At 49.3% G+C, this 21,837-nt stretch overlaps 1 protein-coding gene across 2 annotated transcripts in view; it reads left to right on the top strand.

Moving 5' to 3' along the window:
• Positions 1–21,837, top strand: part of ARB2A (ARB2 cotranscriptional regulator A) — a 1,780,167-nt gene that overhangs the window by 1,022,927 nt on the left and 735,403 nt on the right. The window lies entirely within an intron of this gene.

Below are 21,837 nucleotides of genomic sequence, written 5' to 3'. Positions count from 1 at the left end.
CAAAATTAAGACCATGAAACACCTGGTCTTAACTTGGCAAAATGAGGAGAAATACCTTATTTCTCCTCGTTTTTGCTTTTTCCAACGGAGAAAGCAAAACACCTTTGATTGTTTATGTTCAGGAAGGTGGCCCTTCCTGCACATAAACAACCTTTTAAAAATGAAGTTTTGTAGCTTCCATGTGTGCTGCATTAGGCAGCACACATAGAAGTGACAAAAAGGCATTACAAAATTGTTCATGTGCAGGAAGTGGGAACATAGCAGCATCAGGATAATGATAGACTGGGAATAAACATATGTTGCTAACTTTTACCATGCAGTTTGCAAGCAGCTCTTTGACAGTTTATAGGACACTGCTAGATTACGATTGTCCCTTATGAATTGCACAGTGACAAAAGAATCTCTGTGACAAAATCAGTAGCCCACTGACCTATGCACATTAAATACTGTTTTTTAAAATGCATTGTACACGTTCTTTGCAGTAGGCATATTAACCCTCTGTATCACATTAGATAAGTCAAAGCTGCCACTGGACAAAACACTCATCTCTCTCCAGCAGGTACATTAATCACTGGCATTTTCTTGACACTTTTATAGTTGCTCGAAAACTGCTATTTTTACAAGGAACTTTGCAGTGCTTTTAAAACTGCTGCCTGCGGACCCCCTGGGAATGAGCCACGGACCCCTGGGGGTCCTCGGACCCCAGTTTGGGAAACACTGTATTAGAGTGTCATGAGCCACTGTGTCAAAGGCAGCTGTAGAAGTAGTGCAATAACCCTGTTCCGGTCAACTGTGTTGTTAAGGTCATCTCATATGGCAATGAAGGCATATTCTGTGCCTCTTCCTGGACGGAATCCTGTTTGGAAGTCTGAAAGTATGGCATTATCTTGAATGAATTGTGACATCTAGGTGAATGCTGCTCTTTCTATCAGGTTGCCCAGGAAAGGTCCATTTGTAATTGGTCTGCAGTTGTCGGGGTTAAGCAGGTCCAGGTTTGTTTTCTTTAGTAATGGAAATAAGTATGACTTTTTCAGATCTTCTGGAAATATTCCTGTAGTTAAGGAATTGTTGATGATTCTTCTCACTGGTGTGACAGCAGAGGTGGTTAGAAGAATTTCCTTTAAGGTTTGTGGTGGACATGGGAAAGAAGGGCTGACGGCAGGCCTGCTTTCTTTGACCAGATCCATAACTTCATTGTGTGATGGTGGACGCACTCAATAGAGGCTCCGCATCTCGGCCCTGTTATCTGCCCCAGCAAATTATCCCGTGGCACCATCCACACAACTAACTGAACCCCACGCACGACGGACAGAAGCAGGGTGCTTTAGAGCCGATTACTAGAGGAAAAGTGGGATCCAATGGCTATACGGCAACCAGCTCTTGGCCCACATGGTAAGCCTGCTGTGACCCCGCTGGGCAGATGCCTCGTGAGCCAAATACAGCAACTCCCCAATGACGTTTGACACTCCACACAGCGCGGAAAGTGGGATTCCGGGGCCCAATGCAGATGGCTGGAGATGCGGCATATGGGATGCGGAAGAGACTAGGATCTGGGAGCGAGGCCTAAGGTCACAGAGTCCGGGCCTGAGGAGCATGACTGAAGTATACTCTAGGACCCTGCACAACCTGACTTCTACTGCTGGCGAAGAAAGAGTGGGGCCCGGCCCGCGAGTCAGGACCTAGCTGATATGGCATCTGGGCTTGAGCTATGGTGAACGACGTGCCCTGCGGTGAGACCTACGTGGCAGGTTTCAGAGCTGTCCAAGGCCCGTACCAGACAGCGCACCTCAGGGTCCGTGCAGTGCCCCGCGGGCCAAGGAAACCTGAACCACTACAGGGGACCACCTTGCAGAACAGGTGAGTAGTGGAGCTCCTATGGGCGCAACAAAATAGCACTGTACCCGATTTTCGCCACAGTACATTTGTGGGAAGGCGGGTGGTGAAGCATTGCGGGGGCCTCATTGGGCGTAGACCCACCACCTCCCTGATACATATGAAGTGGCTAAATGGCCAACAACACTGCTTTGGACTTTTGTAGCATATAATGCACGCCTTGAAGACCAGCTAGTATTATCGCTATATTCTAACTTTTTTGTGGGTCTCAACAACCCTTCTCCCTTTCCAAAATTGGAAAAGAGGATTGGCACAGCGAAACTGAGTGCCATTTAATATCGCACAACAACCGATGGCAGGCACTGCCTTACCCCTGAGATACCCTAGTGATGAGCCAACAGCCTGCTGGGATGGGGCCCGTGTCATCGCAACCTGTCACCACCATCAGACAGTCTGAACAGGACCAAGGGGCACGGGACTCTGCTACAGCCCTTACATTAGAGTCTAAGCTAGACTCCGTGCTGCCGGCAGTAGAGAAGCTAGGAACCTCCTTAGCGCAGACGTGTAGCTCTCTCTCGAGGGGTGCATAGATAAATTCCTGTCAGACTTCACCTTGCTACACGCAGATCTCTGGAAGCTGGCGGACAAGGTACGTGAGGTGGAACGCGTACACAGAGCAATGGCTGTTACCACCCAGAACACTCTCTCCCTTCTTTGTAGTTTAAAGTGCTCATTAGGTGCCATCGAGCCATCCCCCACCAGGAGCGAGACCCCGGCCCTTCCTCTTTCACCTCCTCAACTTTAAGGATCGAGATGCAGTGCTTCATGAAGTTCGTAGACTGGAGGAGGTGAAGGTGGATAATGCACCAGTGCTTTTCTCTCCAGATTATGCCCTGTGAGTGCAGAGGCAGAGAGGGTCTTTCCTGGCAGTCAAAAGACAAATGCGAGAGTTAGGCATCCGATGCTCCCTTCTCAACCCCGGCCCGACTTCGCCTTTCTCAAACGGTGCCACAAACAGGCAGAAAGAGCCCACACAGACTAGCACGGAAAATCTGAGAGATCACAGGGGGGGAGAGCAAATGCAATAGATGGCTGCCCCCACAGCTGTGTGCTGTCCCCAATCTGGAACTGGTACAAGAGAGACGTGAAGCCCTACAAACAGCCGCAACGATACAAGATCGTCCTCATCCCGACAGTCCTTCTGTGTAGACAGTTCCTCTGCAGGATGGCCACCTGGGGAGGAATCAAGGCGACCTCCAAGTGTGGCACCACAAATGGCAGATGACTTGTTATAGTTCATGAACGTTACTGTTGCGCACGGACTGCAAAATTAGGGCACACATACTTTACGAACACGCTGCAAAGACAGACGAGAGAGGGCATCATTAGTTAAATTCCTCATGGAATATATGGCCTGCTTGGCCTACTGCCTTGCAATAGATCCTAGCACAGAATTAGAAGCGCTGCGCGCTCATTATTGGGTTAATCTGGGGCCTTTACATGTGTGTGCCTCGCACCCCCAACAGACACCACAATCCAGAACCCAATGTGACTGGTCAGTAGTTGCCTCTAGGAAAAGTTGGCAGTTTGGCCAGATACACATTGTTCCTCTGCTCCTCCCTTATTCAACAACATAACGTTCTTATTCACTTCAGATATGTTATTTCTAATAGTTGCACAGCAAGTTTCAGCAGGTGTGGCCCCGCCTGCAGTTCATGAGTACGGCTATCAGCACGTCCCCAGCGCGCAGCGAGATTCGCACACAACAATGCTCCTACCTGTATAACCTAAGTCTACTACAAACGTAATCACCCGGAACGTGAAGGGAATGCACATGCCGGCACGCTGGTATGAAACTTGCTCCTACCTTAAGCACCATACAGCTCACATAGCATTATTACAGGAGGTGCACTTCGCGCAGCCTCAGACCCACAGGCTTCAGCACAGATGGCGGGGACTGGTGTTCACCACGGGTTACTCCTCATATGCCAGGGGGGCACTTATTTGGGTATGGTCAGGGGTTCCCTTTACTGCCGATGAGATAGAGATCGACAAATATGGTCGCTATGTGTCTGTAAAGGGCCTTCTGGATGGGAAGCATATATTGCTCGGGACCATTTATGCTCCAAATAGAGACCAGACAACCTTCTCGCATGCATTGTCCGGTGTGCTGGCCCGTTGGAGCGAGGTCCCTTAGTTGATAGAAGGGAACTTTAATGCAGTCCTGGACACAGCACTAGATAGGTCCTTTTCTCCACTCCCGCAGACGGCCGCCATATCTAACGCCAGGGCCTTAGGAGAATTGTTGTACCACTGGCACTTAATTGACTTGTGGAGGTCATTGAACCCACAGACGCTGGTCTATTTCTTTTATTCCCCACGCGGGTTCCATGTCTGTATCGGCCCCCATTTGTGGGATCGGCAGCAATAATCTCTGTCTGCTACCGAGTAGATGACCTAGGAAAGACACACTCCGATCACAACTCTCATCTTCCCCAGATGAGATGGGAACTGGACAGGTCAGGCACCTCTGGCACCTACAGCCGGCAGCGCTCGGAGACCCACCCTTCCGGGCGTCATTAGGCACAACTATTGACACTTTCTTTGAAACAAATGCAAACTCTGTCACTAATAAGAGGGAAGAATGGGAAACATTCAAATTTTAGTGAGAGTACAGTGTCTGGGTCTTGGCTGGGACATCGAACGGCAACTGGACTGAGAGGTAAAAAAAGCCTCAAACTCGTTTCTTCACCTAGAGTCTGGCTCAGAGCTGAATCCGGACAACATGAGTAAACTAGATAGGGCGAGACGTGAGCATGTGGAAATGATGGAACGGCTGAGATGCCTGAACTACGCAGGGCACTCCGCTCACACCCATGTGTGAGCGGAGACAGAGCGGGCCGTTTGCTGGCATGGCTGATCACACAGGAACAAACACAGTGTTCGATCCTCTCGCTAGGGGCATCTACTGACCACCCAGCAGGAAATACACCGAGTTTCTTAAACACTATACTACACTATAGGAGACTGTTATTAACATGGACCCAGAGGCGTTAGAAGCCTTTCTTTCAACTCTCCATGCTGGCTGTGGTCCTGTCACAGGGGCAGAGATGGAAGAGCCGATCACTCTTCTTGAGGTCCAAGCGGCCATTAAAGCACTGACTATGGGTAAGGCACCTGGGTCGAATGGGCTACCAGCCGAATATTACAAGGCGTATGCATCAGTAATGGCCCCGCATTTACTCATGCTATACGGAAAATCACTGGAGGCGGCCATCCTCCCGGCGTCACTTTGCGAGCCTCAGCTTTTGTCATTGCCCAAACCAGACACAAATCCTGAACTGCTGGGTTCTTACTGCCTATTAGCGCTTTTAAACACTGATTACAAGAGCCTGGCCAAAATATTGGCAGATCGATTGGTTCCTCTGGTGCCTCAATTGATCCACGCTGATCAAAACAGCTTTGTACCAGCTCGCAGCACATCCTTGAACCTATGCCCATTCTTCCGAGTAGCTAAATAGTCTGAAGAATGCAAGCTGCATTCAGGTTGCTTGGTTCTAGAACTGGAGAAAGCATTTCACATGCTAGAGTGGGAATTCCTGTTCACCACCCTATCGAGATATTGTCTAGGCACCCTACCTCCTGCGTCTTATCAAATTGTTATACACCCTTCCCACCGCCAGGGTCAAGACAGGCCCTTACATGTCGGAATCGGTACCCATCAGATGTGGCACCAGGCAGGGATGCCCGCTGTCCCTACAGTTTTTCTCCCTAGCCATAGAACCACTGGCTGAAACCCACCGACTAGTTGGGGAATCCGTCTAGGTGATTGTACAGGTGTGGTATCTTTCTACAGCAACGATCTGCTGCTATATCTTCGAGACATAAGGGAGCTGTGCAATAGCATAGCGAAGACACTATCTCATTTTGCATCCCTATCTGGCCTGCGAGTAAAATGGGCAAAATCGTGCCTATTCTCATTCGCTGTATCCACCCCTGACCCATCACTAGTGGTCTGTGGCACTGGAGTACAGTGGCAGCCATCCCTGTTTCGCTACCTGGGTGTCTGGATTTATGCGAACCAGAGGATCTACTAGAGGGGAACCTCATACGGTAATCAGCACAATCAAATCACAGATGGCTTTCTAGCGCACTCTCCCACTAACAGTCATGGGCCGTATCACGATACTTAAGATGCTAGTCCTCCCACAACTATTATATTTCTTCACTAACCCGCCTCTCTATATCAAGCCCCCAATCTTTCGCTCATTTGAGAGCATCATGCGAGAATTTATTTGGCATGGTTCACATTGCAGGGTACCATTATTTAAGCTATACTTACCAACAGACCGGGGGGCTTGATGTACCCAATATGGAACCTTACTTCCTGGCACAACTCCAGTGGATAACCAGATGGGTTAGTGGACTTTACTTAACGGATACTGCCACCCAACTGGCAACAAGCAAACACTCATCAACTGTAAGATTATTTCATACCCGGGAGGAAGGTGGCAATACCACCCAGCTGATGCTAGATGTAGCTTAGAGATGCTTCTATCGCAGTTTACGCCTCATGAGCAGCATGATTCCATACGCGCCTTCCCTGCCTAAACAGGGTACACCGAGAGGGCAGCGTGCTACTACCAGGCCGTAACTCTGTGCCTGGGGAGAGGCATGGTTACAGACCCTAGGAGACCTTTATCACAATGGACAATTAGCACCCCTTGATGCACTAGTTGATGAAGATGGCCTACCGCGGGGCCAATTCTTACTGCACACCTTGCTGACTTCAGCGCTACGAGCACTGTGGGGGGACATAACGCAAGAGCCTCCACACACCTTACACCTTACCATCCAATATATACACGTAATGGGCACGGGGAGACATCTCACAAAGGGGTTCGCTGACTCGCTGAGATTACATGCGGTGCAGCCACTGCCATCCCTCAGGCAACACTGGGACACTGACCTTCACTGGCCATACTAGAAGGGCCCACGCATATCCCTAGAAACACCAGATTTCGCCTTATACAATATTTTATACTACACAGGGCATACCTGACACCAGTCAAAATAAACAAATACTTCAAGTGCACTGACGCTCATTGTCCCAGGTGTAGTCAGGTCGACGCAGATCTACTGCATATGCTGTTGAGCTGCTCTGCTCTCACTTCCTATTAGGAGACTGTTGTCACTTACCTGTCGAACTGCACTGGCCGTGTAGTAGAAAGCACTTGGGAAGTATGCTTTCTGGGCCTCTACCGTAGATCCAAAAAACATAAAGTAACGTCCAGGTTTATAGACCTGGGGATGATAGCTGCTAAGCGCCTAATAACCAGACACTGGAAGCGTCTGGAACCCCCGTCCAGAATAGCTTGGTTTCACTCACTGACGACCGACCTGGGCACAAGCAGAGAGCATCGCTCTGCACCATGAAGATACCCTAGAACTTCACAGACTCCGGATGGTGGTTGCGCGAAATACAGTCCTGCTGGATCTCTGCACCGCCAGGCAAGCAAATGAAGAACCCCAGGAGCCTGCCATCAGTACTGGTAAGGCACAGGTACTGGCAAGTTGTGAAGCATAACAGGGACACCTATATGGCCCAATAGGTAGAACACCAGACGGCCTAATATCCTAATACCGTACGCAAATATCCAGGGCACACAACACTTGAAAGGAAAGGAGGTATTTTTTGAAAAACTGGTTTACAGTTATGGGTGGAGCACAAGTGCTGGGGAGCTATAGAGAACTCAGTTAGGCAACAGTTGATACTGTTCATACCCTGAACCACCTACCCCTTTCCTGTTCCTCACCCCCCCACCTATCCTTCCTAGCTCGCACCCCACATGTTGCGCACAAACGTCGGAACTGGCGACACCGTAGGCAAGGCATCATTTTAATTGATCACACTAGGTGGCTGTAAACTCTTTAGCAACGCTAAAACCATGCATTAAAAGAGACTATGTCATGTATCGCCGTTCAAACTTAATTTGTGCTAAAAAAGCTTATATGATCCTATTGTGTTCCTCATTGATGCATGCACATGTGTAAAACCGGTGATTAATTCAAAAATTAATAAACAAATTTAAACAACAACAAAAATAAATTCATTGCGTGATATTTGTTGAAAGGAATGCAGAGGATGGGTTAGCCTACTGTGTCCAATGTGTCTGCTTTGGTCATGTAATGATTTGCCAGTTTGTCTGTGAATACTTGAATAATAGGATGAGCTCCTTCTAGGCAATTTGGTTTACGAAATTCAATGAGAATTTTATACAGTTCTTTATTTCCACATTTAGCATTCTGAATTCTGTCTGAAAAGTATTTTTTCTTAGCTTTTTGATTGATTGCTAACTTGTATAACCTGTTAAGTTTTTGTAGATGAAGTTTGTCTTGATTGGTGTTTTGGGCCAAGTGTGTTGCAACTTTCTGAGTTGCTATTTTATCTCTTTTAGCTCTGTATTTCTCCAAGGTGCCTGTTTTCTTTTGTTCTGTTTGTTGTTTTTAGTGGTATTAGGCTATCAAAAGCTTTCCGTAGCCACTAATATAGTGTTTTAAATTGAATTTATTGTGCTTTGATCTGTACTGGGTGTTAGTTGTTCCTAAGTGTTCAAACTTGAGTTTGTTCCATTGTCGATAGGTGGATACATGTAAGGTGGTTTTAGGTGTGTTGCTTTGTGTTGGTAAGCAAGCAAAAGGTGGTCTGACCATGTGGCTGGAGCTATTGTTTGAAAGGCAAATAGTTCTGGATTTGCAAAAATGACATCTACGATGTGGCCAGCGATGTGTGTGGTTTTTTGGACGATCAGTGCGTCTAGGCCAGTGATTATTGTTTTTGAATGGGGCATATTAGGTTTGTCAAACCAAATATTTAAGTTACCAAGAATGCATAGGTTGGAGTTCAGTGTTATAAGGTTTGAAACTGTGTCTAGAAGTGTGTAAGGGAATGCTGCTTTGCTGGGTGGAGGTCTGTAAAGGAGTTGGAAGGTATAGGAGGAAGATGGTGTAGGGTTTCATCTGGTGAAGAGAGCTATGCCTATATCCCGAGTCTAGACCTCAATTCTAAGGTAAGTTTTTTCTTGGCTGAATTTGTTCATATACTTATATATAAATCGTTCTTTTTCCTGAGTCGCCCAGGTCCAAAGACCACCTGGGCTTGGCAGGAGCGTAGGTTTGGAACCCTTAGTGTGGTGCAGCTTTTGCCTATGAGGAGAAAGCAGTGGTACAGTGGGTGTGCTGAGCTGGACTCACCCACAATCATTGAAATATCTGTAACATGACTTTATGCTGGGATGCCCTGAAGCCATTAAAGAATGCCATCTCAAGAAGATCCACAGCATGACAGCACACTTTTCCGTTGCCGCCCTTTTGTTGTGTTTCGATTTAGATAACCGTACATAGGTTCCTCTGAATCATGTCCTTATATAGGCACAATTCGCATTGCCCTTATTTAGGCATTTGCCATGCTATCTAAACACAGGCATGGTCACCTACATCCGTCCATCCCACGTCACAACGAGTTCTTAGAAACCAGACCCTTAAGCCATCGGGACTTTCCCTAGCTAGTATTATTGATTTCTCCAAGAACTCATCTATTATGCATGAACTACTATTCCTTAGGGGTTCATCCATGACGTCTTCCTCTGCCCGACTTTACGTCAATGCTAGAATTCCTAAGCATCTTTCAGGTATAAATATGCCTTCCCTTACCTTGGCAAACCATGGCACGGCTCGGCACGACTTGACTGCACGGTTCGCAACGGCAAGTTCGGAAGAGACCATATCCCGGTCTGACACACTGACCAGACACTGTCATCCCTGCTCGCAGAGAATCCAGCTTCCAGTGTTCTGACTCCCTTCGCGGGGTGTTAGTTTGAGATCCGGAAAGAGATTCCCACCTCTCTCATTCTAAGGTATGGAGTTGACAAGAACCTAGAGGGACTCTTGGCATATACACTTAGTATATATCATACTATAGAAAACAGCACCTACTATTACCTTGTACTACAGTTAGGTTAGGTAAACTGGGGTTGAATTATTTAGAAGCATCAGACGAGTATTCACTTTTTGGCCTGTGTTATTGATGTATGTATATATGAATGTATATGTCATAGCTGAAAGACAATGCTATTGCAGTATTATTCCTTCTTACTGCTTACGCTGTGCGTATTATATCTAATGATTGTAACAGCTCACATCTCTTACATGAGAAACAAGACTGTTCAATAAACCCTTTTATTGAAACGCCCGTCTATCTAATTCTGTGTAACTCTGAAGAAACTAAGCATGCACGATTGACTGAGTGAAACTGTTATCTATTGTTTCCACGATTCTGAGACGCGTTCCCATTCGAAGGGAAACAAAGTTGTCATGTTTATGCGGTTGTCAGAAACTAATCCCTTCTTGTTCATTCGAGAAGTTTATGGTGACCTCTGAGTTAGCTGGCACACACAAGTAATTAAGTTTAATGTACTTGATAGGAGCCTACTGACCTTAGTCCTATGCAAAAACTATAGTGTATATTATTCCAGTGCGCAGAGCCTATAAGGGAAATAGGAACTACACTACACTGGGCTGGCATGGAAAACATTAGCGCAGTTGCACCCTTCTTCATATTAGCCTTCTTTTCTAGGGTGTCCCTCTCTGTGTGTTAGACTGACCAAAAAAAACTGCTACCCTCTCCAGACTGAGTCCCCTAGTCTCACTAACACATCTCTATGCTAAGGGGTCCACAGGGTACAGAGGTTACTGCCACCCTCGCCTGCTTCTGGTGAAGCACACTGCTGCAACAAAGGAAAGAGTGACTGCACACAGGGGAAAATACTCCCCCTTCCCTACCGCGAGAAGCAGTATACCTGTGAAAAATAAACTAACATCGGGATAGCTCTTGTTTCTAAAGCATAGAAAGTGAAATATAGCATTGTCCTTCTGGTTGTTAGGAAATCAACTTATCCTACTGGGATCACAGGCTCTGGAGCAGACGCTTTCAGTGGTGAAATATTAGGTGTTGCCAGGGGTTTTCCATTTATCGTAAGAGACCATATGTTAATTGTTTGATTTTTTTTTTTTTTTTTTTTTTAAACGTTTGCCCATTGGTTTATGTTTAACTTTTACTAATGGACTTAATGGTTAATAGCAGCTGATTTGTCTCTCTAGCTAGAGGCCTACTGTTAATGAAAAATATAATGAGCCTGTTTTCATGATAATGAAATGTTACCCCTCACTGTTTGTAGGCGTTCTTTCTGTGGTTGATGATTGGCGTAAACTAGTTAGCAGAGGAGAGGTTGCAGCTTTGGTTCTTCTCTCCCTTTTGCCCACATTCAATGCAATTGACCATCTCTAAACTTAATGCTATTGGCATAACTGGGTTAGGTCTGAAGTCCTGTTTAACTGATCAGTACTGATTTTTAGTTCTCCTTTAATATGAGTCAAAGTCCATGGCTCTCAGTTGAGATGCCCCTCAGGGTTCCTTATTTTCATCCCTATTGTGAGATATTTATATACATCCTCTTGCCCGACTTCTCATTTGAGTTGCTGCAAAGGTCTATATGTACACAGATAACGTGCAGCTGATGTTTGAAATTAACCGAGACTCATCCTTCACTCGGTCCCTGTCTCAGACTCTGCACTTTAACCTCGTCAATGTCACAGGACTTTTTAAAGTTAAATCGTCCTAAGACTGATCTTCTGATAGTGGCAGATGTTGCTGTAATTCCAGATACCTGCCCATGGTCTTCTAAAACCTCTCCTTACCCCATCTACCCTGTTTGTAACTCAAGCTTCCATTTTGATTCAAACGTGACATTTGGCCTTCATTAAAATAAAATCATCATTGCATTTTTTTATTACTTAAAAACAATTTGCCATTCTTCCTTTTTCTGCACATTTGCCACCATGTCCCTGTTATCATTGTCCTTATACAATTATGTGTTGATTATGAATATGCCTAGACTATCCTGTTTTAGGGTTAAACCTATAATAACTGATAAAACTTCACCAAAAGGAAAATAGCTCTGACCAGTGTAAACATATAAACACTGAAAAAAACACCTTCACAGCCTAAAACTAAATGCCATTCAAAGAAAGGAAAAGGTGAGTGAAAGAGTCCTTTTTATTTCTTTCTGAAGGGGCCAATACAATGTAACTTTGTTCTCCAAGGCAGCAGCAAGAAAGACTGAGCTAACATTATTCTGCTTGAGTTTTCTTGTTTAGGGATATCACTAAAATATTGTTTCTTCTTCTTTTTGCTTTTTTCAGTTTTGTGGTCCTTGGTCTAAAGTTGCAGGGTTTAAAATCATTTTTTAGGTCTTATATAATTAATTTACAAACTGTAGAGCATCAGGAAATATCAAAATCATATTTGATATTTTGGCTATGTTTGATTCTTTCAGTGATAGGTCAAAATGGCTGGTATCATAAAAATCTTTCCTATTACGTACCTATTACGTATCGCATTTACCCACAGACAGAGAATGGGTAAAACCCTTTGATTCATCAGCACCCTTTTCTAGCGAGTCAGTATTGATAGTAGGTGAATTGCCAAAACCCCAGGCTTTAAACATTCAATGCAAGGTGTATTGACAGGTATGTGAAAAGAGTGCTATCACCAAGCATTTACACAAGTGTCTTTCCCGACCATAAATGCCTCATGCCTATCTGCATCGGCTGGCATCTGACAAAGTTAAGATTTAAAAGTCTGCCTCCACTGGCCCATTCAAAGCCAGCATTGGATGCTTGGGTGAAGAAGGAGGTAATTATCAAAGCTTTTCCATCTTGATGGATGTGGTGTGTATGGTTTTTAACCGAGGGAGCCTCCTCCATGAGGTAATGTGGCCTCAAAAGTGAGCAGATGTTGCAGTGCTTAATTTGTAGAAATAGTAGTGCGGGTGCTCATACTTGGTGCTAAGGAGGGTGCAGCCCGCTTGGTCTGACCTCCGATCCCATCATGTATCTCCTCCATCTGAGGTTTTCCTTAAGGCCCCTCCCCATATTATCCCTTGCTCTGTCTCTGCCTCATGTTCCTCTTCTCATGTTGCTCCATACCAAACATTCTCCCCCGCAGCCACAGTGTGAGGGGATGTCCTGGCAGGATACATATGCCCCTCGGGTGGACAGCACTTCTGGTATAGTTCCCCAGAACATGGTGTGATCCTGCCTCTTCTGGTACTGCCAGTGCTTTTTGCACATCTGAGGGACAGTGGCATTGGGCTCACCTCGACGATGTGCTGTCATTGCCTTTGTGACTGGGAGGCACGGCCAGCATCTCGATTGAAGAGCAAGGGCACATAACGTAGCACCAGTGTTTTGGAATTCAGTGCCCAGAACATGGTGCCTGGAGGAGAATTATGCACCCGGTGTCATGTGTACTGCAGACGTCCTGACACAATGCTGCCATATGACGCAGGAATGCCTGGGCCTGATCAGGCTTTCAAGTGATACAGACACGCAGTACAAGGCACAGGATATACGGTTATTGTGGATTGGGACAGCCCGTGGAAACAGGCAGTAAGTCTAGGTCCGCAATAAGGAATTACAGTGTTTTCTCACCAGCTACCACAGTCATAAATTAAGTACTGCACGCAGTCCCTCTCGAGTGCAATGTGACTTTTTCTGGAAAGCCTTTCTGAGCACTGGTAATCATCAAGATGCTGGATGCTGAGTACAGAGCCCCTCTGTTGGAACCTCTCCTCAGCTCTACAGATACCAGGGCAGATCAGTGTGATGTGGGCGGTAGGCTGCAGCGGTAAGAGCATGGTTCCTTCCACTTGAACAAAGCAGCTTTGCTAATGCATGGCTTTATGGAAAAAGTTTAGCAAAGGTTCCCTCTGCCCTTTAGGCTTTCGGAATTTGTATGCAGATATGATCTAACGTCAGCGCGCAACCAAGATGGCCGCGTAGGTGCGAGGCTCCCGAGGACCTCCGCGACCTCCTGAATTAATCCTGGCGATATCCTGTCCTTGTCGAGGGGACTGTGTTGGGGAACCGGAGCTGAGGCGCCACCCGTTTTTTGGGCTCGAATCGGACCCCGAACGCCGGTGGGAGCATCGATTCAAGGTTGCGGCCTTCTCCTCGCCGGCCCCCCGGATTGGAGTAGTGGGGCGATCCGGGGACAAAGTGAATAACAGCGGCGAGCGGGGCTGGGCGACTGGCGTACCCCGCACTTTCACTTTCGCTTTTGCGCCCTCCTAGCTCTCAAGCCGGGTCGGGCTGCGGAGCGGGGTGCGGTGGTGTGGCCTTGTCCGGGAGCCCGGCTGACCCGCTGGCGGTGGGTTGACCCGCGGTTCGGTGGTCGCCCCTGCCCCCCCCCTGGCACCCGTGACTTGGTACAGCGGCCCGTTTGGGAGCTTGGCACGACGGTGGAAGAGCCAGCATGTCCACCAAACAAGATGGCGACCGGGCGAAGGTGAAGACGACCCGCCGTGGCACGGCGCACCAGGCCAACAGTATGGACCGCTACACGCTTCAGAAGGGTTCTCCGGAGACATCGCGTGCATCCCCGGTGGGCCCGACGGAGGCATCTGCTCATCCGGTGGATCTGACCCTCCGGGACGTCATGGGCGCCATCGCAGAGATGAAGGCCTCAGTGGACCAGCGTTTCGACACCTTAGCGCAAAAAATAGACTCGGTCCTTGTGGATGTGAGCCTTGTGAGGGCAGACTTGTCCAAAACAAACGACCGAGTCGACTCCCTGGCCCACACCACAACGAGCCTCACGACAGACGTGGTGGCCCTCCAGAAGGAGGTGCGCCGGCTTGGCCAGGCGAGCGCCCTGATGGACCGGCGATTGGAGGACTCCGAGGGTCGGGCCCGGAGGAATAATGTCCGTATTGTGGGGGTGCCGGAGGGACGAGAGGCGGAGGCGGCGGATCTTTTCGTGGAAGATTTGATCCTGACCCATCTCCAGCCCCGGGGGCTGAGTAAGCTTTTTGCGGTGGAGCGTGCTCACCGGGTCCCCGGGGGCAGACCTAAGACTGGTGCCCCGCCGCGGCCGCTCATTGCCCGGATTTTTAATTTCCGGGACAGAGATGCTATCCTCCAGACCTCCAGGCAACAGGGACCGGTCAGGCTGGACAACATGGACGTACACTTCTACCCAGACTTTACTCCGGCGGTCCAGAAGCAGCGACAGAGCTTTCTTGGTGTTAAACGTCGCCTAAGGGACCTGAACCTCAAGTACTCAATGCTCTTTCCAGCTAAGCTGAGGGTAGAGGTGGATGGTCGCACGCACTTCTTCGACCGGCCCGAGGCGGCTGGGGACTGGCTGGACACTCTGCCTGGAGATCGGGGCCGGGGGGGCGGGGGGGGGCGCGGCTGGCGCAGAGGGCCCGCCGGATCAGAATTGAGGGGCGACTGAATAGGCCTTGCTCTGGACGTTGTTCCTTCACCATTTATTGATTGTGTATGTTCCCCTCCTATGGAGGTCGCGTGGGGTCTGTTGGGGGCTTCCCTCCTCCTCTGGGGGACTAGTTAGTATTTTAGCTATGGGGCGACAGGCACACTGCACTTTGGGGGGGCTGTCTGGGCTCATGCAGGGGTGCAGGGAGGGGGGAGTTCTGTTGGGACCGGGGGGTGGGGGGGGTGTGCTGTTTGTTAGCACCGCAGGGCAAACCCGCTACTATGTTGTTGGTTTTAGGATGCTCGATGGGGGACGACCGATTGATTCGCCGTATGATGGGGGGTAGGGATTTGACTGTGTTGTCATGGAATGTTAACGGCCTGGGGGATAGGATTAAGCGTGGTGTGGTCCTGCAGTACTTAAAACGTATTTCACCAGATGTTGTCTTCCTGCAGGAGACGCACCTTATAGGTAACTCCTTTCATGCAATGAATCGGCGGGGATATCGTTTGGTGGCCCATTCCGGCTTCACCTCGGGCTCGCGGGGGGTGGGTATTATGACCAAGAACTCGCTCCCGTTGGAGATTGATGAGGTGCGCCATGATGAGAGGGGACGCTACACGGTTCTGGTAGGAAGAATGGAGGGTAGAGTGTTTATCTTTATATCAGTGTACGTCCCGCCTGGGTTACAAGCCACCACATTCGCGGACCTGGGGCGCCTCCTTCTGGACCTTCCGAGTGGTCTGCTGGTGGTTGGAGGGGACTTTAATGCGGTAGCCTCTGGGTCTATGGATCGCCATCCCCCTAGGGACCTCCCCCGGGCACAGGCGTGGCTGCCCGGCCTTCTGGACACGCTGGGCCTGGTGGATTGCTGGCGGTTAAAGCATCCCGCATTGCGACAGTACACCTTCCACTCGGGTGCCCATGGTAGCCTCTCGCGGCTTGATTACATCCTTGTCCCGGCGGCCCATGCAGGGAGGGTGGGGGAGGTGCGCCATCTAGCGCGGGGTATCTCAGACCACTCCCCATTGTTGTTGCATTTCGATGTCTTCCCGAGGGGGGATGGCAGGGTGGCCCCAATCAATGCATGGTATTTGCGCGACCCCACCATTCGTGCCGATTTGATCAAATCCTTACAGCGATATTTCGACGAGAATGTGGGGTCGGTCTCTTCGGCCATCTCCCTGTGGGAGGCTTTCAAGGTAGTCCTTAGAGGGGAGGCCCTCTCCTTTATCTCCCATGCCCGGCGGCTCGAGCGGGAGGAGGTGACCCGGGTAGAGGCCGAGATTGCTGAACTGGAGGGTGACCTGGGGAGCGGGGTAACAGACGCCAAGTTGCATGTTCTACACCTAAAGCAGGCGGCCTATCGGGCCCTCGTCACGGAGGCGGCCAGGGGCCTCAGTAGAGAGCAGCAGGGGCGATTGTATGATGTGGGTGACAAGGCTGGCAAATTGATTGCGTGGTTGGATAGGAGGGAGAGAGCGAGCCGCGTGGTGCCTTTGATTGAGAATGTTGATGGTGCGTGTGTCACCGAGCCGGAAGCCATTGTCTCCTGTTTCGCGGATTATTTCCGCGAAGTCTACTCCCCGGTTTCCCCCTGCTCGGAGGAAGATTCCCATGCCCTGCTTCGGGACATCGCACTGCCCTCCCTAACGGTGGAGGACAGGGATTCGCTGGACGCCCCTCCCACCTCGGACGAAATTGCCTTGGCTATTCGCTCGGTTGCATCCGGCAAGGCCATGGGCCCCAATGGTATTCCCATCGAGCTCTACAAGCACGCCCGGATGTGTTGGCGCCCCACCTGCGCGCGATGTTCCTGGCGGCCCACTCGCAGGGTTCCCTCCCGCCGGACCAGCGTTTGGCTACAATTGTGGTGATCCACAAGGAGGGGAAGCCCCGTGAACGGGTCACATCCTATAGGCCGATTTCGCTTTTGAACGCGGAGCCCAAAATCCTGGCCAAGGTGTTGGCCAACCGGTTGGTTGGCGTGGTGGGCGACTTTGTCCACCAAGACCAATCTGGCTTTATACCGCACCGCAACACGGCACTCAATCTGCGGCGCTTGCACGGGGTGCTCGCGCGTGTCCCATTTGTGCGGGAGCCGGCCATCTTGGCGTCCTTGGACGCCACCATGGCGTTTGATACGCTTGAATGGCCATACATCTGGGCGATGCTGGCGAAATTCGGGTTCGGCCCGGGTTTCATTAGCTGGGTCAAATTGCTATATTCGGGCCCATTGGCGCAGGTGGTAGTGAATGGGCGAGTCTCGGCCCCATTCGCGCTGGGGAGGGGTACGAGACAGGGTTGCCCCCTGTCGCCTCTCCTGTTTGCCCTGGCCCTGGAGCCCCTGGCGGAGTGGCTGCGGTGGCACCCTTCTATCCGTGGTCTCCGCTGGACCCCCGAGCATGAGGACCGTGTGTCCCTCTATGCTGACGACATCCTTCTGTATCTCGCCTCCCCGCGTAAATCACTGATCGTCCAGGTCGATGTATTGCGCTCCTTCGGTCGCAACTCAGGCCTGGTCATCAACTGGGCGAAATCCTGTGTCTATGTGCTTTCCGGGGAGGCTCCGGCCCTACCACGGGACTGTCCGATCCAGATTGCCTCCCAAGGTTTTCGGTACCTGGGTATCTATATCACACTTGACCCGGAGGCCCGCTATGAGCGGAATTTGCTGCCCCCCCTCCAGCGCTTGAAGGAGGACGTGGTGCGCTGGCGGCGTCTGCCGCTCTCGCCGCTCGGCCGAGCGGCTTTGTTCAAAATGATGTCCCTGCCGCGATTCCTCTACGCCCTCCAGAATACTATGGACTTGGTCCCGGCACGCTATTTCCGTGAGGTGGAGGGCCTCCAGCGGCGCCTGTTCTGGGACGGGAGGCCGCGCATTGCTCTGGCTAAATTGACGCTCCCGTGGTACGATGGGGGGGTCGCCCTCCCGGACATTAAACGGTATTACTGGGCCTCCCAACTAGCTGCAATTAATCATGGCCTTTATGGGCCCGCCTTGAACCCGGCATTTGAGATGGATAAGATGCTCCTACCCGGTGGCGATTACAATCGCGCGCTCTACTCTGGCGCGCCCGACTCCCGTTTGACGGGACCGACGCGTGTCATGGTGCGTGTCTGGCACGCGGCTAATGCAGCTATGGGGTGGAAGGACCGTTTGACCCGGGCGTCACCGCTGTATGCGTCTGAGAGGTTGGGTTCCCTGTGGACGTCGAAGGGCTTCGAGAAGTGGGACACGATCGGAATCAGCACGGTGGGAGATCTCTGGACGAGGGGGGGATTCAAAACTTTTGAGACGCTGCAGGCGGAGTTTCAGCTGCAGGGCAGTGAGTACTTTCGGTACCTACAAGTCCGCCATGCGCTGGGCTCCGTCTTCCCGGACGTCGCATCCATTCCGGAGTCTTCCCCCCTGGAGGACAGAGTGCTGGACGGCCATGTACCGGACAGCACGATCTCCCTCATATACAAAAAACTGATCAACGATAGATCGTGCCTGCTGACTAGTCTCCGCGAGGCCTGGGTTGCCGACGGGCTGGAGCTGGACGACGAGGATTGGATTTCCGCGGTGGCCTCTCCGAAAGAGGTGGCCATCCCGGCTCGCCTTCGTTTCGTCCAGCTCAAGATCCTTCACCGGGTTTACGTGACGGGGCCAAGGCTTCTGCGTATGGGTTTTGCTGGTGACGGAATGTGTAAGCGTGGCTGTGGTGCGTTGGCGACTTTCATGCATATACTGTGGGAGTGCCCGAAGGTGGAGCGATTCTGGCGTGGTGTGCATGAGGTCCTGCGTGTGGTTACGCGTGTCGCGCTGCTGCCTGAAGCGAGGAGATGCTTGCTGAATGTATGGGAACCGAATGACTATTCGGTCCCGCAGACGCGGTGGGTGACTCTGGGATACATGATAGCTAAGCGTGACATTGCTCAATTGTGGGGATCCCAGAGGCCCCCTGCGGTGTCGGCCTGGAAAGAGCATATGGATTGGTGTATGTTTCGTGAAAAAGTGGTGTATGTGGCGAGGGGTAAGCCTGGGGCGTGGGTGAAACTCTGGGGCCCCTGGAACGCCTACCGCGGGGGTATTTGTGAGCCACCACTGCTACCGGCTGCCTCGCCTGCTCCGTCTCCCTAGACGGCCCCCCTCCCTCGGCCGCGGGCGCGCGGTCCCCCAGTCCCTGATCTACTCCCATTCCCCTCCTCAGAGTTCTGCTGCTGGTTTGGATCCCCCACTTATGGAGCACGTGCTGTCACTTTGGATCGCGGGTTGCCTTGCGGGTGTGGTTTTTTGGTGTTGTTTTGTTTCAAGAAAAGGGAACCGTACTGTGGGCTTGGAGCTGTGTGGCCTGCACCATTGATTACTCCTGTTTCACTGCTCTGCACTGCCGAGAGACTTTTACTGTATGTCTGCACTATGCTTTTGTCATTCTAGCGGCCGGCCGGGTGGTTGTAGGCCCATACCTGTAACTTTTACAACCTGTAATAAACGGTTTCAAAAAAAAAAAAAAAAAAAAAAAAAAAAAAAAAAAGATCTAACGTGATTGAATTGGAATCAGATCTCCCCTTGCATACACAACAAGCTTTTGCAATGTAATAGGTCTCGCATTTGTAAGAGTTTAAGCTATTGGCATTGTAAATGACAATGCCTTTTATTTATATGTTTTGATAATTAACACATAAATAAAAGGCATTCTCGTTTACAATGCCAATAGCTCAAACTCTTGTAAATGCCAGACCTATTCAAAGAAGTAGCCACCATTGTCCCGGGCTGCTCGGAAAGTGAAAGCATGCAATGCGTGCTTAATGTTGTAGGAAAGCATGTCGTGCCTTCAGTAGGAGAAACTCATTTAAGAAAATAGTGCTTACAGACTAAAAAAGACGTACTGTGTAACAACCGAAGTAAAAGTGCCAGTCCTCATAGGAGGTTACAAATGAAGACAAGGCGATACTAACGAGGGACTAACAAGCCTGTTAATGAATAATAAGCCACCATTTATGAAGGACAATGACAAATGTGGGCAGAGAATGGGCGGGGCTTCTATACCATACTCCAATCCAGCATGCCTTACAGAGCAGCACATGCACTGCTCAGGCTCGACCTAAAAAGGAGACTGCTGCTGGTATAGTGTAGGCTAGGTTCAGGGCTCAAGTCCTATAAAAAGAGGTGGGGGGACTGACCAAGTTAGGCAGTTTGCAAGTGACATCATGACAAGTGCCATCACAGCACATGACGTCACGACGCATGACATTCCACTTGGCATCACAGTAAGTGACTCACTGGAAGTGACATCAGATACTAAGATCTCACACATGTGTTTATCAGGTGTATCATGAGTATATTTAAGTGCATTATTATATTTAACTAATGAAATTTGGAGTCAGGGTTGTGCCAAAAGAGTGGCACAATTCGGACTCAAAATCTGGACCTCATCCAATACTTTTTTTTAGAACCCTGCCACAAAGAAATTGTCAACAAGGAAAAGCATGGTAGTAGATCTGTTCTGCTTAATTGGTTACAAAGTATACATTTTAGAATATTTTATGAGGTTAAGGCATATGCTGCAGAGGTGCCCAATAAATCTCAGGGAATAATAACTGTGAGATAACTCTGGAGGTTAACACATTTGTTGGAGAGATCTGTGTTTTGTGTAGTCCCAAATTTGAATCAAAGTAATATAGAAGATTAAGTTGTCCTCTGCAAAACATAATCAGCCACTGTTCTTTGGGGGTGGGACGCGGCTTTTGGGAATTGATGAGCCTCTATTTTGTTGCTACCTTCTTCGGGTTTGTTATTCATGATATTGCAACACACATGGTGTACATCTTATACAATGTTGTGAGCATAAATGTAACACTTAATTATGAAATACTGCTCTGATATGTGTATTACATTGATTTGCACGCTTATATGATTTCTTTTGAATGGATAATGTGTAAGTAATGTTAAGCGCTCTAACACTGCATTGGGAAGAGAAGCGCTTTAAAAGAAATAAAACAGTGCTATTTAAATTGGTATTTGTGTAAATACTGGGACAGAATAACCCATCTGAAATTCTTAAAGTGCATGCACTTATATACGGGGACTAAACAAAGTGAAAATCATGCATCTCTTAAGAACCTGTGAAGTGATAACAAGCTGTGTGCTTTTGTTTCCTCTCCGTTGCATTTGCATGTAAGTGTGAGGTTCCAGGCTGCCTCCAGTCCGATACTCGATCATAAGGAGGCCTTATGTCTGCCTTTATCTTTAGCACAGCTGGAGGTGAAAAAAAGCCCCCTCGCTGCCTTCACTTAGATAGTGTGAATGGAAAGCAGACAACGTGCAGGAGCTGCTGAACGTTTCCCCGGTGTCTGTAATTTACACTGGGAGAAGTTCAACATATTTTTGTGGGGCCCAACTTCTTGGCTGGGTGGACGGCGTCCACCCTGTGAAAATAGTGGGTGGACGCTATGTACCCGCGTGTACCCCCGACTCGACCCCTGGCTAGGTTGTACTGCCCTCTTATGCCCAGTTCATCTCAGCTCTGAGCCTCATATTTAAGACTATGACACTTCCTATTATCTGGAAGACCTGAATACACTCCTCTTAATCTGTTGAGAAGCACAAGAAACATTACTTCGCTTTCCTTACCTCTCTGAACAACTGCGTCCAAATCAGTTGCTAAGCAATTTGGGTT

This window comes from Triturus cristatus, chromosome 2_1 (genome assembly GCF_964204655.1).
Source record: "Triturus cristatus chromosome 2_1, aTriCri1.1, whole genome shotgun sequence".
NCBI classification, from domain to species: domain Eukaryota; kingdom Metazoa; phylum Chordata; class Amphibia; order Caudata; family Salamandridae; genus Triturus; species Triturus cristatus.
The sequence above is the reverse complement of the archived record's forward strand: the minus strand, read 5'-3'. Positions and strand labels throughout refer to the sequence as shown.